Genomic DNA, 12,063 nt, shown 5'->3' with positions numbered 1-12,063 from the left:
AAATCTTATGACTAGTTTGTCACACACATTTTTAGATACGCTGAAAACTACTGTGTACATATACAGCTCACAACAAATATCTTGTTCATTGAGTGCCATCATTTTAGAAATTTGACATTCCATAAGGCACTGGCATGCTTTATAGAAAGCTCTCTGAAGAGCTAGGGCTGTGAGGGAGAAACAGAGTAATTTGGTTCACTGGGAGTTAACAGGCAGGTGAAGGAAATCAACAAGCTAGAGCACCAGAGAATTGTTCTCAGATAAAAAGTACCTTCAGGCCCTTCCAGCACCACTGAAAATGTCCTTATTCAATAGGCTATAGTACTGCTCAGCTTTTCTCTTACATAATGTATTATCTTTGTTTCTATCCTATTAAATGTATGAAATATATTGAAGTCCATTTGTTTCTAGTCTTTTCATGAAAAAAATATATAGTTTATCATCTTCTAGGACTCTTCAAAGTTGTAAAAGACAAAAAAAACCCCTACATTTTCAAATATTTTCCACATAAAACTATTTCCAAAGTAACACCACGAATATTTTCCATTAGCAACTGAGTTTCCTTGAGGGAAGCTATGTTTATTGCTTCAATTGTTGCTTCTTGAATAGATGCGGCTTCTGAGTAGAAAATAGCACATAGTAAGTCTTCAAGAAGCCCATGTTCATTGATTGTAAAGGTACAGGGTACTCAAGTTCAGTTTTTTGTCTTATGTATTTTCATATCTAACTTATGATCTAGTTAACTGAATGGAACTTTTTTCTAGTATCTAATTGTCTCTCTAGAAAATGAAATTCACAAGGGATTTCTGGAAAATGCTTACTTCATGTCTATGTACTAACTAAAAAGACATTTCTCATGCACCTGTTAATTAATTTTGAAAAATATTTCCCATATGTTCTGAGGACTCCTAGTCTCATGAGATCATAAAATGTGGTGTAAAAAAAAACCACAAAAATTGAAAAATTAAAAGCCCGAGCTCAAACACACGGGGAAAAACTGCTCAACTTTTATTTGGAGATTCACACTGCACATTTCAATTTTAAAAGTTCTGAAGATTCCCAAAGGAAATAAACTTGTTTCTTTTGTATTTATAACTTCCCTAGCATTTTATTTATATTTCTTTAGAGTAGTATTTTTCAGTATATTTCTTTAGAGTAGTATTTTTCAGTATTTTCAGTTCTTCTGTTGAAGAACAGGTTCTTTTTGTTTTTGTTTTTATTTTATCTCTAAGTCATCATGGTATAATGTTTTTTTTTTAAATACTATGAAATATAAAATTGTAAACATAAAATTAAAAATATATGTATAAAGTCAGACTTTCATTTCTAGCTTCAATAGGGATTAAACAATACTTCCACATTTCCAGAAAATTCATAATAGTTACACTCATTTTCTCATTGTGGACTGACCCAGGCTCACAGATCATACTTTTATTAGCACAGTTATAGAATGCATTGGTTTCCAGGGTTCTAGAGGATTCTCTAGGTTAGCTAAAGATTAATAGTAACATAAAATATAAAATTATTAACTTTAAATGTTTTCAGTAAACTCCACTCACTTGTGATATATCTTATTTATTATTTTCCACATTAAGAAGAAAATAACCCCTGGTCTAGTTGGTTTCATACATTTTCTCCAGTCTACTTTCCTTTAGATTGCCTTTTCTTACATGTACGTTTATTTGTGGAAAGTAACAGAGCTCACGCTTTGTTGTTGTTCCTTCTGCAACTCACAGATTGACCTTCTTGTGCACTGCAGTTCATTAAGCTGCTTTTGGTCCAAATTGTTATTGGAAGGTCAATTGGCATTGGGCATAAAGGATTAAGGATCTGACAGGAGAGGGCAGAGGATCAGGGATTAGCTAAGGTGAAAGATAGAACAGTGACTATAATAATGTCTTGTGTATCTTTTTAAAGGACTTCTAATGTTCACTTAATGATCATCACATAATGACTGTTTAAAGATAGTGACACTGAGATCCTAAAACTGAGCTCACTTAATGTCAGAATCCTCAGTGTCTTGCCAGAATTTGATTTGTGGCCAGTCCTTAGCCTTGCCTAATTCTCTTGCCGTGAATCAGAGGAGTTAGATGGTTACCTCATTGGTTCCTAAATTCTGGATTGCAGCATGTGATTTAACTCACTTTTTGTGGGATATATGAAATATATAGATAAAATATATAAATGTACACAGTTCATATATAAATTACATTCCTTAGACATCACACAAAACCATCCTAGTTCAAGAATCTGAAACAGAGCTGAGTTTTGCGTCACTACAAATCCCCAATGCCATTCTGATAGTTAGTACTTTTGGTAAACTAATTCACCATTGGATGAACCTTTTGATAAGTAGGATGATTTGGCACAAGGCACCTTTTCTCAAGCTGGCCTTCATAATCACGAAGAGGATTTGGGTGTAAAAAGACATTGGAATGCCCAGATGTAGCAAAAATAGTGGCATGCCAACCAGATTTAGTTCTTCTGTGTGTAGAAGGATTTGAAGTTTTGGGTGACCATATATATGACTGTGGCCCATAAAATTCTCCCAAAGATTGTAGTAAGAGCTACTATATTTAAATATAAAAATTGATGCAGGCTTGTGTGCAGATTATCGAATGCTTCCAGATACAAACTACAAATCTTTCAGTTCCACGTTTCTTTGTCTCTGCTTCCTCTAGTATCTCTAAACTGCTTTTAGTTTTATTTATTTATTTTTTGTTCTTAATCGTTGCCATCTTAGCTATATCTGCCACTGGTTTAGTGGTTATTGGTATCTCTTCTACCAAAACTGATTTCTGGAGCCGGTCACCATGCTGGTCCTAGTTGGTCGAGCCTTTGCCACAAACCGCCCTCTGGCCTGCTGACACTCTCTAATACGCTGTCAAAGTTGCTGTTGATTTCCTGCAACTTTCCTAAAGATGTACCTCTCTGTACAACAATAAGGGATTCCTGAAGAAAAAGTTAACACTTTCTTACTATCTGGACTCACCAAGAAGGCCTTAAGTTTCTTTTTTATTTAAAAAAAAATTTAATGTTTATTTATTTTTTTATTTATTTTTATTTTCAAAGGGGTGGGGGGGAGGCAGATAGAGAGAGAGAGAGGGACAGAGAGAATCCCAAGCAGGTTCTGTGCTCTCAGCACAGCCCGACATGGGGCTCCATGTCATGAGCCATGAGATGATGAGATGAAGACGTAAGCTGAAATCAAGTGTTTGAGCTCAACCAACTGAGCCACTCAGGAGCTGGGGTCTCAAGTTTCTGCTCAACTTGACTAAACTTTAGAGAGCCTTCTGTGTATCTCCAGGCCTCTGATCCCCCTTTTCTCTGAGCATTTATTTTAGAAAGCTTGTAGTTGCAGAATTCTCTGTCCTTTTGAGATTTAAAACTTTTTAAAAGTCTCTTGGCAGTTTTACAACTCAGAACTGTCTTTTCCAAGGACCTCTGAGCCATCTGTTTGAAATGTAATCAAGGAAGATGGCACCCTATCTCCCAGGTTGTGTGGGAGGGTAGGAGCCTAACTTCAGTGGGTGCTGTGATCCAAGTTGTGGAACAATCTTAAGAAAGTTTACTTTTCCTTTGGATAAGACCTATTAGCACACATAAATGCCTATGACCCACCCACCACATTACAATAGCTTGAATAAAGTCTTCCTTGCCTGTTTGACTTCGTCCTGAACAATTTTTGTTCTGATTCTACTAACATTTTTGTCAAATGTTCATCTAAAGGATATTCCAGTAGTAATTTAAGGATTACTAAAAAATGTCTTTTCCTTAAAATCATTGCTGATTTTATACTGTTGTAATATTATTTTGTGTCTGATAATATCAGACCATCCAGCATCACTTAAATAACAGTAAACATATTCTTCATAATAATTTATATCAAATTATAGAATATTATTTTATAACCTCAACGCTTCTTACTATACACATGATGAAATATAATTAAATTTGTATGCCATTCAAACAATATTCCAGATATTTTTCCAAGCACCTATTCTCCCTTTTCTATATTCACTTAATAAAAATGTTCTGATTTTTTCCATTTCACATTTGCCATATTATATTGTATTAGTCGTTGCTATATGAGTCTTCTGGAATGACGTCCATCATTATTCTCTTCTGTGCTATAATTTTATAAATATCTCTGGCTGTTTCACTTTTTAACAGCCCTGGCTCAAATGATAAGGACTTAACTCTCTGAGTGTTTTTTTGACATTTTTACTTGCTTTTATAATATTTTCTAAAGTGAGAATTGGAAAAAAAAGAGTCAGCCATATATTTTACACACTTCTTGTTGATATTTTTTTCTTTGTGAAAATTAATAATTTTTATTGGCTATATTTTTCAAAAAGAGTATTCATTATAAAATAAAGTAGAATTATATAATAATTATGGACTCTGACATAATCACATAGTGAATAATAGATTTTTATAATCAAGAAAAATTACAATTGAGTATTCATCATCTTAACGTATATTACTGATTTGCCACCAGAATGCTTTAAAGACTATCTTTTACTTTTACTTCAAAATGGTAAGATTTAAATGCCATATTTTAAAGCATTAAGACTATATTATTTAATGTAATTTTCTGATCTTTTTCTTTTCTTTTCCCTTCATATTCACCAGCTAGCTGTAGTTTGATCCATGGCAATGAGCTCTTGTCAATGTACCTGTACCAAGTTTATCACAAATAAAATAAAAGTTTTGGTTTAAAAAGTAGACAGGTAGGATGAGGAATTTTAACTGTCTTTTGCCATAAATGACAACTCAATCAAGTCTGATGCTTAGGTTAAAGAGCAAAGGGAGGTCAAGTAAGTTGCCCAAAGTTGCAATGTTTTATTTTATTTTATTTTAACATTTATTCATTTTTGGGAGTAAGAGAGACAGAGCATAAGCAGAGGAGGGGCAGAGAGAGAGGGAGACACAGAATCCGAAGCAGGCTCCAGGCTCTGAGCTGTCAGCACAGGGCCCAGATGCAGGGCTCAAACTCACAGACTGCGAGATCACGACCTGAGCTGAAGTTGGATGCTTAACCAACTGAGCCACCCAAGCGCCCCCAAAGTTGCAATGTTAGACCGTGGCATATCAAGGACCCGACTCAGCATCCCTGTGCACAGGGGTCCAAGCTTCTAACACTAGACAGAGCTCCCTCCTTACTAAGCTGCTTGGAAGTGAGTATGCATTTCCCTCCTGTACTCGCTAGAGCATTATCTGGAGTATTCATATGTTCAAGGTCCAATTCGCTCTATCCTTATGATCATTTCCCACAACTAAAAGCCCTTGATCTTAGGAAAATCACCCTGTGTGATAGACAGTGCTGTAACTTAACGTGAAATGTCGGGATTCAGTAGTCTGTAATCAAAATCAGATCTTCGGTTTTAAACTTTAAAACGTTGACGTGTTCAGAGGTCTATATGGCTGGAATTTGAAGGAATAGACTTCATGTATTTTGAAAACTGTTTTCCTCTATTCCCCATTTCCCCTTAATTTTACTTGCTCGATGTGCTTTCCGCAGCTCTCACCCCATCTCAACATAGAGTGGAGGGTAAGCAGCCCCTGGAGCTGGTGGTATTCCCTTTCTTTAAATTAGCTGATTATGGGCTGAGGTAGATGTCATTCTCTCTGAGGTGTGGAACTTCTCTCTCTAAAATGACCAGTCTCTACAGACCAATTAAGCAAAAGAATGCTGAGCCGGCTTCTGACAGGTAAAGCTCTCAAAACACACAGCAACTGTCAGGCTATGTACCTCTAAGCAATTTCTGTGAGAGAATTTTCTGAAAGGTTGAGCTAATGGGTTTGAGTACAGCTGTGCGCACAGTTTTGCAGAGCCAGCAAAACTAAAGAAATGTAAGTTTTTGCCAGTTTCCTAGAACAGCGATTCCCTGCTTTCATAAACAAGACCTTATAGAAATGCAAAGGATCCCTCTATTTCCAAAGACTGCTTTTCATTTGGGGTAAGCGGCGGTTTTGAACTCAGACCACCGCCTGGCCTTCAGATGCTTCAACATAAAAGTGCAAGTCAATTTTATTGAGTAGATTTGGGCTAAGCTTATCCTTTTATCCTTTTTCCCAAGCTTGTATTTGCTTTTCAGGGGACATTCTCAGGAGCCTTTTCTGCATAATGATACCTGAAATGCTGTCACCACTGATCGATCTCAGACTTTTGTGAAGAACTATTATGTACTACTTGGGAGTCAAACCACATACGTTTTCTTACTTAACATTAACTTTATTTAAGTATGGTAAGTGGATTGAACCTAGGTTTCCAATTCCAACAGACTTGGATTACAGCCCTGAGTTCAGCCCCCTAATACTTGAGTGTCCCCAGCTAAGTTAGTCAGCCCCTTCCTATTAGCCCTATTATGCTTAATTCTCACTCACAGATTGTGCTAACCACATCTGCTCATGTGCCTGCAATGTATCTAAGGAGCCCCTGGCACATCGTGCATGTTTAGTGAGTGAGTCTCTCTTATCCAATGTCTCTGCATACTTCTGCACCATAAAATCAGTTTTGAAATGTTTTTAAAAGATTGTACTTTTTTACAAGATTTTTTAAGTTTATTTATTTTGAGAAAGAGAGACAGAGACAGATGACATGTGAGCAGGAGAGGGGCAGAGAGAGAGGGAACGAGAAAGAATCCCAAGCAGTCTCTGAACTGTCAGCACAGAACTGGATGCGGGGCTCAAATTCACGAGCCATGAGATCATGACCTGAGCCGAAACCAAGAGTCAGACGCTTAACCCACTTAGCCACCCAGGTGTTCCCTTAAGATTATATTTTTAATGGAAGACGCCACTGAGTTTTCCAACCACACCCCAATTTTCACCAATATATGACTGTCTTTCACTCAGGGAAGAACATTGTTTTGGACCAATCTGATCCATGAACTACTTTTCTATGGCCCATGACCGTAGAATGAGTTTTACATTTTCTAATGCAGATTTTTTAAAGGATAATAAACTCCTTAAGACACATGAAATGATAGGAAATTGAAATTTGAGTGTCCCTAAATAAAATTGGAGCACAGACATGCTCATGAGTTTAGGTATTGTGTATGGCTGGTTTAGTGCCACAATGGTCTGGTTGAATAGTTGTAGTAGAAATCACATAGACTGCAAAGACTAAAATATATACTACCTCGCCTTCCACAAATAAAGTTTACACACCCATGGTCTGGAATATGAGGTAAAATCGTGTCAGTATGTTCTAACGACTTCACTGAGTAAGTCACTGCCCAAAAAATATCAACTCTGATATTAAAATTTAATATGGAACTAAATAATGTCCACAATGGCTTTGTTTATTGTTGCTTATTGTTTGTTTATTTTCTTGGACGTGAATTACAGAGATAGAGGAATAAAGTCCAACCACATACTTCATTGCAAAGAACACATTCTGAACTCAGGAGGCTCAGAAGCCCTAGTTTTTTTCCCATAAGCTTCTCTTGTCACTTTTGCAACTCATTTTCCTGCCCAAGAAAACAAGTTTGCTATGTATGATCAAATAACCACTAGCTTGAATCGCATCTAAGATTCTAAAATTCACTACCCTTTATGAGAAGTTCCCTTACCCCCCTGAAGATAATATTTTATTTAATACCAAAATAAAAAAGTATGTTAATCAGTATATAAATACTTTTTTGAAAAGCACACTCTTTTTAAAAAAAAAATTAACCACATAGTATACATTGTTATATTAGGCTCACATGTATAGCATAGTGATTCAACAATTCTATACGTGACTTGGTGCTCATGACAGAAACTGTACTCTTAATCCCCTTTCACCTATTTTACCCACCCTATACCTACTTCCTCTCCATCATCACCAGTTGGGTGTCTATACTTAAGAGTCTGGTTTTTTGGGATACATGGTGGCTCAGTCAGTTAAGCATCCGACTCTTAATTTCAGCTCAGGTCATGATCTCACCATTCGTGTGTTCGAGCCCCACATTGCGCTCTACACTGATGGTGTGGAGCCTGCTTGGGATTCTCTCTCTCCCCACCTCCTCTCTCTCCGCCCCTCTCCTGCTCATGTGCTCTTTCTCTCTCTTTCTCCCTCTCTCAAAATAAATAAGCATAAAAAAGTCTTGTTTCTGCCTTTTTTTCTTTGTTTTGTTTTAAAAAGCACACACTTGAACTCTTTAAAATGGTCTTATACCTTTTAAATTCAGTTGGCCAGAGTTTGCCTTCAGAAATAACAGAAAATTTTTTGAAACTGTGGCCTCCTGACCAATAAAATAATTAAAAAGCATATCTTTTTTCCTTTGTATTTCAATCTTGCCTTTAAAAGTCTATATATTTCTAAAGATACTGTATTTTATTTGAAAGCTCTAGAATAGTGCATTTTATTTAAAAAAGTAAAACTGAAAAAAAATGTTGAGAATAAAAATAGAGGAAAGGGACACATTATCTTATGTTTTCTTGTGTCCTTGTAAACATTTCATATTCTTTTCAATTTTGGATCCCAAAATAAATTTGTCCATGCACCTACACTTTCAAATGAAAAGATGGATGAAGGACGAAAGGATTCAGATCCTAAAGAAGCAGGACAGTAAAATAAGCTGTTAAAAATTAGGGCAGCATGATAGGCAGGAAACAATTAGGGCACTGCAATTCAGAGATAGGGAGAGGTAGAGGGCAAGGAATAACATGATATGACAGGTGAAGAATGAGCTGGGTCTTTACGTTATAAAGGAGGAAGATGGAACGTTTGGATACAGAAGGAAAATTAAATGAACATCTGCTGCCTCAAAATAAAGTGTCAACACCCCAAAGGTGAGATATGAAACTAAACAGGAAAAGCAGTAGTTAAAGGGCTCCAGATTGTTTATGAGAAATTAAAGAGATTCCATGAAGATGAAAGAGATTTATCTGTTCCTGTAAAAGTAGACATATTTTGTCTTTGGGTGTTTCCTCCTTCAATATGTATCCAAGAGACTAATTTATTTTGTAAAGTTGTAATAGATTTAAAAAACTTCTAGTATACTGTGCACAATGGATTTCATTTTTAAATACCATAACTGAAGTAATCTTAGTTCTATTTTACATAAGCATTATTTAAAAAGAAACTCACAAAGGGGTGCCTGGGTGGGTCAGTCGGTGAAGCATCCGACTTCAGCTCAGGTCATCATCTTGTGGTTTGTGGGTCTGAGCCCCAAGTCGGGCTCTGTGCTGACAGCTCAGAGCCTGGAGCCTGATTTAGATTCTGCACCCCCCACTCTTACTCCCCCTCCCCCTCTCATGCTCTGTCTCTCTCTCAAAATAAATAAACATAAAAAAAATTTTAATTAAAAATAAATAAATAAAAAGACATTCACATAGTGTCTTATATGGCTGAATACTTTAAAACCTAAATAATCCATTGCCATTCTGCCATATAATTAAAGATTCAAATATTTACAATATCATAGTGCAAGCTTTCTCATACAGTAAGTAATATACAAGATCCATAATTAATATTTGTATTATTCCAATTTCATTTCTGATTTGTTTTCCTAAAACTTGTATTTCAAGATGTATTGACCTAATTAAACAAACGAGCAAACGACAATCATCCTTTGCCCCAAAGCCAAGAACAGAAGTAGGAATAAGAACGATAACAACAATAAAAAGAAGGGGCGGATGAACTAGGTATTGTAGGGTTTTTTTTTTTAACAGTAATTTCCATCTAAATGATAGGAATAGTAGCATGAAGGAATATACATTTTCTCAGTATGAGACAAATAATCATTTACCAAACCCTAACTGACTTTTATAGCTCTTAAAAACAAAACCAATAGAAACCAGAAAATGTCATCCAATGTCATACCCTGTGTGAGTACTGTGTGCCCTGAGTGCTGTTATTTACTTAGAAATAGTTTATGCCTATATCTCTGTGAGCCAACCAATGATAGCAGTAAGGCGGTGCTTTTTTCCGCTAATTTAGAGAAAATGCAATTTCTTTACTAACTCCTCAAGGTATTTTGACAGAGTTTAACTGTGCAAACTGACTCCAAATATTTAGACTCAATTACCCATGTGTGGAGAGGCACATTTTAAAAAAGAACTAATAACAATCGCAAAGATATTATGCGGCTAAGATCAAAGAATAATTTACTATGATAGGGAAAAAAAAAGGAAATAACAAGGAGATTTTGTAGTGTCTCTGTGGAAATGGAAATTCACTCTTTGTTTGTTGTTCAAGCATAAGCCCAGAGGGAAATTTACCAGTATTATTTTCTCAGGCGAATCTATCAAATACATTTTGTAATTAGTAAAAGTAGGTTTGTTTTCAAAGTTTCTTGGTCTGCCTGGGTGGCTCAGTCAGCTGAGTTTCCAACTCTTGATTTCAGCTCATGTCATGCTCCCAGGGTTGTGGAACTGAGTCCCATGTTGGGCTCCACACTGTGCTTGGAACCTGCTTAAGATTCTCTCTCTCTCTCTCTCTCTCTCTCTCTCCTCTCTCTCTCTCTCTCCCCCCCTTCCCCTTTGCCCCTCCCCCACTCAAATGCATGTGCACACTCTCTCTCTAAAATAAAAAAAAATTGAAAAATAAAAAATAAATTTTCTTAACTGCCATTGGTATCTAATGTTTAATGTAAGCTCTCCTTCCCACCTCTGCAGGATTCATCTTTGTAATTCTGTCAAGGCCACGGACTCTCTTTCCATGTACTCACAACTTTGGCAAATTTTGTTTTATTTTATTTTATTTTATTTTATTTTATTTTATTTTATTTTATTTTACTTTTTATTTTATTTTATTTTTTAAAATGTTTTTTATTTATTTTTGAAGGAGAGGTAGTGATAACAGGCTCTGCACTGGCTGCACTGGCAACACGGATGCAGGGCTCAATCCCAGCAACTGTGAGATCATTCCCTGAGCCAAAATCAAGAATAGGACACTCAACTGACTGAGCAAAATTTATTGTAAAATCCAATCTTAATTGCCTCTCAGAGGATCAAAAATCTTAAGACAGTACCAACACTACTTAACAGTTTGTAACCATTGGAGAATTATGGTGCTCCTTATATACTTAAAACTCCCCGTGGATTTAAAAGTTAAACCTATTGGTGGTAAATGTGGGCAATATTATCATGAATCACCAAACTCATATGTACAAGAAAGCAAGGAGATTGTATTGTAAGAAAATTAATTCTATTTTTCTCTAGGACTTGAAATGCATTTTAAATCAGATATTCTGTTTTTACTATTTATGATCAATCATTTGTAGATTATGGATACCAAATGACAACGTAAAATTCCCTTTAAAAAGGAACTGTCACAATGATAAATATGCACTTACATTTCTTTGGTGGCTAAATTTCATGTAATCGCTCCCAAGAATATTTATGTCTTTATATCCCAGAAGTCTGGCTATATTCTGAGCAAAACCACATACTCCTTACTAGATCCCTAGGCTCAGCTCTGTATTCCTTTCCTTGACAAGAAGCTATCCTTCATCTCCTCTTTTGATCAAGATTTCACAATCGTTGTAATTATCATGAGCACACATTCCTTCTTGGTCCTGAACCAGGTATCAAAGAACAGAGTAAGCAAAATTATGATATTCCTGAATTTGTTCTCAATTTGGAATCACTGCTTTGGGCAACAAAGACCTTTGGTGCTGCTCTCGGGAAAATGGACACACTGGCATGGATCTTCAAGAAGGAAATATTACCTTCACCTTCAGTGTCTGATGCTTTAATGATTTCTGGGCTGGAGTTTCAGGTCTGATGTCATTCATTCACTGCTTGTTCAATTAAGAAAACTATTTTAGTGCCCACTATGTGCTAAACACATTCAAGGGCCCACAGATAATAACAGCCAGTTTTATTCGGTGCTTACTATATGCAATGAAGTAAAAGCCTGACACTTGTTTGTTAGGATATAGCTTGCAAAATCATACGAGGTATGTGCTAATATTAGGCCTACTGTCAAGGAAAGAAAACAGTGTTAAGTAAGTTAAATAGCTTACTTAAGTAGGGTTACACAGCTAATCAGGGACATAGCACAATTTGAATTCAACCAGAACCCCAGAGACTACATTAAAAATTAATGCTCCTGATGTAAACATT

The sequence above is a fragment of the Neofelis nebulosa genome, chromosome 3, assembly GCF_028018385.1.
Source record: "Neofelis nebulosa isolate mNeoNeb1 chromosome 3, mNeoNeb1.pri, whole genome shotgun sequence".
Taxonomy (NCBI): domain Eukaryota; kingdom Metazoa; phylum Chordata; class Mammalia; order Carnivora; family Felidae; genus Neofelis; species Neofelis nebulosa.
The sequence above is the reverse complement of the archived record's forward strand: the minus strand, read 5'-3'. Positions refer to the sequence as shown.